This window comes from Apis dorsata, unplaced genomic scaffold, assembly GCF_000469605.1.
Source record: "Apis dorsata unplaced genomic scaffold, Apis dorsata 1.3 scaffold_311, whole genome shotgun sequence".
Classification (NCBI taxonomy): Eukaryota; Metazoa; Arthropoda; class Insecta; order Hymenoptera; family Apidae; genus Apis; species Apis dorsata.
Genome location: NW_006263583.1, coordinates 518,911 through 523,798, shown reverse-complemented (window position 1 = coordinate 523,798; position 4,888 = coordinate 518,911). Strand labels below are relative to the sequence as shown.

At 17.0% G+C, this 4,888-nt stretch overlaps 1 protein-coding gene across 1 annotated transcript in view; it reads right to left on the bottom strand.

Moving 5' to 3' along the window:
- Window positions 1-4,235, bottom strand: part of LOC102674302 (ABC transporter G family member 20-like) — a 24,251-nt gene extending 20,016 nt beyond the window's left edge. The window contains exon 1 of the mRNA XM_006617522.2: window positions 3,760-4,235. The gene's annotated coding sequence lies outside the window, so the exon portion shown is untranslated. The remainder of the gene's footprint in view (window positions 1-3,759) is intronic.
- Between the last annotated feature and the right edge of the window lie 653 nt (window positions 4,236-4,888).

Sequence of the window (4,888 nt, the reverse complement as noted above, 5' to 3'; positions counted from 1 at the left end):
AATAATTATAATATAATTATAATAATTAATTATTATAATTATTAATTATTAATGATATATTATATATTAATAGTGTAAATATAATTTTTTTTAAAAATAAAAAAAATAATAAAGAAAATATGATTTTAATTTCTTAGTACTTTGTGCAAAGAATGTTTTTTATTTTATTATTTATCTATTATTAATTAAATTTTGAGATCATGCAAAAATATACATGTACATATATGTGTATACATTTAACTTGTATTTTTTTTATCAATATTTATTCATAGAAAATATTTTTTTTTGCATGTATAATATGCAATTACTATTCTGTCAAGAGATTATTCTCATATATTATAATAATAAATACTATAATTATATTAAAAAATTATAAAAATAATAAATAATAAAATAAATTATCAGATACAATTTAAATTGAAAATTCTACAGAATATCCCGTAATTTGTTAATTCTATATCAATCATGAATCTAAAAAAAAAATGAAATAATGTATATAAATATGTGTAAATATTATATGCAAATATTTGTCTTTGTTTATAAAATATAAAAAAATTTTAAATAATTGGAAAATAAATAAATGAATTGGATGTAAAAGATTTATATTGCGTAATCATCTTATTTCTTGGATTTAAAGTTCATTGGATTTTTAAAGTTTTTTATATGAAATATCTATTGAAAATGATGAAATATCATAATTTACAATAGAAACAAAAATTACGAATATATATATTTAAATAATTTGTTTTATATTCTAAAATATTGATATAAATTATGTGAATAATAAATATTTAATAAATATTAAAAATTGTTTAATAAATATTTTAAATTATAATATGTATTTTTTAATAAATATATATTAAAAAATTATTGTATATAATCAGTAATATTCAAAAATGTAATCATTTCATGACTAATGATTAGTGAATTAATTATGATTTTTGATAATAATCATGATTATTTTTTTTAATTATTAATGATTACTAATCATTAAACAATAGTATAATTTTATTTTAATTATTATATTAAGTCCAAGTTGAAAAAAGATAATATAATTACAATTAATGAATCACAATGAATTTTATTTTCGCCAATTAACATTTAATATTAATTATATGCAATAATTTTTATACAATTATAAATATTATACATAATATTTATTTATTTATTTATTTATTTATTATTTATTTTTTAATTTATTATTCATTATAATATTTATTAAAATTTTAATAAAAGAAATAATCATTAAATATATTTTTTTCTGCATTGTCCTTTATACATATGTTTCTTATAAAATCATCATTTTTACAAAATAAATTTTATTCATATCATTACATCACATTTATATTAACATTTACATTCATAATTACATCATTGTTATTAAATAATCACTTCTGTTTATTTCTGTTTTTTATAATAATTTAAATCGCAATTATTTATTGCAATCATTATAATTTAAATTGCTAAGATACTGTTATGTAAATTATTAATATTGAAGTTTTGTGAATAAAAATCAATTGTGAACTATATTTTATTTAAAAATATCATTATATCATTATATAAAATTTATATTTCAATATGTTATATATTACAGTATATATATATATATGATTGTATATTATTAGAAATATCTTTAATAACAAAATTTTTAAGTATGCATGACATTCTTGCGTGAATATGTATGAATGTGAATCAATTTTAAAACTGAAATATTAAAACTGAATTAAAAATTTTTAATTATAATAATTAATACAACGAAATATGTATTTTTTTTGTAAATTTCTTTTAAAAATTCTGATTTTGGTAATAAATAATAAAAATAAAAAAATGAAAAATATAATATTAAAATTAAATGATAATAATATGATATTAATATTGATTGATGTTTTTACATTTTAATATATATCATTGAGATTTGCATTAATTGTAATATTAAATATTAATAAAAAACTTAATATAAATATTAAATATTCAGAAAAGTTTTTACTAATTACTAATTCTAATTAAAATTCTAATTAAGAAATTGAAGAAAAAAGAAAAGAAAACAAAATTAAATATTGGCAAAAACTATATAATATTTTATTACATGAACATGTACGTAAGCGAATAACGTACATGAATATTTTTTTCTATTGATATTATATTTTGAATTATTGAAATTATAAGAAAAATTCTTCTAAAATAATTGCCACTTGATTATTTAAATTTTTCTTATTCAAATTATTCTTCCAAATTCGATATATTAATTATTTTAAAATTTTTATTAAGTTCAAATATTTATAATATATATATATATATATGACATTGTGTAATATGTATATAATGTGTGTAAATTATATTAATATATAACATACAATTATATATATATATATATATAAATTATATTTAAATTATTTATTTTACTTTATTTTATTATTAAATCATTTATGTATCATCCATGAATATGAAATAAAAATTATATTATACGTATGTACTTTTAATAATTTTTGAAGAGATTATTTTAAGAAGACTTTTAAGAGATATAAAATTATTAGAAATTGTTTGTAAATATATATTGATATTTATTCTTTTAATTATTTCGTTTAATTTTTCATTTTTTTCTAAAATTAAAATATTTATTGTTTCTTTTAAGGAATTTTAAATGTTTTCATGATCTTTTTCCTATATTATTAATAAGATTTTCAATATAATTATATTTCGAAGATTTGAATCAAATTTATGATTATTATACCATAAATTTTTATTGATTAGTTATATTATATATATACAGACTATAGAGTAATAATGGCATATTCGCATAATTTTTCATGCGATTCATCGAAATAAAAATGCAAATTCAGATATAAAATTTCGGATGAAAGTTCCACTTTTTTGCATAAAATAATGTAGCGAATCGTAAAAAACACTTATAGTTATTCTTTTTTTTACAAAGTGCAATGTGAACCGTGTAATTATTATCATAATTATCAATTATTAATGATAAAATAAATAATTAAATATTTCAATTTGTCATTGTTTATAATTTAGAGAAAGCATATAAAAAAAATTATTTTCTCATAAGTTGTAAGTCATATAATTAGATTATAAATTTTTATGAAAAATCACATTTTAATGAATGTAATTAAATAAATGAGATTTAAATAGAAATTCGCTTTATTTCTTAAATATTATAATACATATAATATTTTGGATATTTTATTGTTTTTTTTGCATGCCATATGCATTCTTTAAATTTTTACTCAAATTTTGTACAAATATTCACATTTTATTTACATTAATAGTCAATTTAACAATTTATTATATATATAATTTAAATAATGTATAATATATATAATATATTAATAATATATAATAATAATATTAATAATGTATAATATATATAATGTATAATATATTCATAATAATTATATTAAAAAAATAATTATTTATAAATTATTTACAAAAATTTTAATCAGTTTTGGAAAATATTATTTCCATTTTTTAAATTCCTATAATATTTAATTTGATATCCAATGCTTATTAAAAAATTTTTTTATTTTTTTTAATTTAAATACATCAATACGTTAAAAATTTTTCAAAAATTAATATTATTTTTAAAATTGTAATTCCAATATTATAATTCTATTTATTTATAATAATTTTCGGATGTCTGCAATAACCATAATAACATCAATTTTTTTTCTTATCATTTTTCACTTTATCATCATTAAGTCATCTTCTCTTATTTTCACTTTTTGGTCTAAGCATGCAATCACTAACCTGTGACACGGACTCCAGCAACGTCAAATATAAGTTTCTTTCTTAGCAAGCAATAATTAAATCAAATTTCTTTCAGTCAATTAGACTTTGCGGTTCGATTATTCATCACTAATTCCATAATCATCGATCAAATTTCACTATTAGTCCGACATTTTTTTTTAATCACTTTATCAAAATAAACTAACTCAGACCAACCTGACAAACTCTTCTTTTATTATAAAACTCTATTATTTTATTCAAAACAATGTTCTCAGAAACTGATAGCTTTTCTTTAATCTACTGTTTCTTCACACGAAATAAAAAACAAATGATTTCTAATTGTTTCACTTTTTTGAAATTTTATAATTAATCTAAGATTCAAACCGTCATTAATGACATAAATTATACACCGGTCGAGAAATATGAATCAGGTGGTGAAGTGGCCTGGCCGAAGTATCACTGAGAACTGACTTGGCTGGCTACAGAAGAAAGAATCAAATGCTTGTGCAATACCTTGAGTCGTGTTCACTGCCGAAGGAACGGGCAGACCAGTTCGCAGTGGGGAATATTGCGAACCATAGCTATTAAAAATACTGGTTTGCTGCGTATTTGCGGATCGAGATTTTTTTTTGTAAGAACATGTACCATCTGTATCAAGTAATAAAAAGTTGACTATTGCTGTTGCAATTTATCTGAATTATTATATCATTGGAATTAAGTGGAAAATTTAAGGGATGATTTTTTGAAATTAAAATAAATATAAATTGATATGCAAAAATGTTGAAATGTTATTTTTTAAGAAATTGAATTTATTTTATTATTATTATTTTATTATTATTATATACGAAATTTAATTTTTCACTTTATCGTAAAGATAAAGCGAAAACACCGGTAGAATGAATAAATTTATATCATATTTTACATATTCTTTTTATTTAATATAAAATAAAATTGTTTATAATATAAAAAATAAATTTCAATAGAATACTTATTGGACTTATTGTAAATTCTAAAATTGATGGTTAAATTTTCTAACTATTTCATATATTCTATTAAATTATAGAATACAGAATAGAAAGTTTGGAATTCAAAACTTATAATTCAAAGTATTAGATTGCAAACTTCAGATTTTAAATTTAAAATTAAAAAT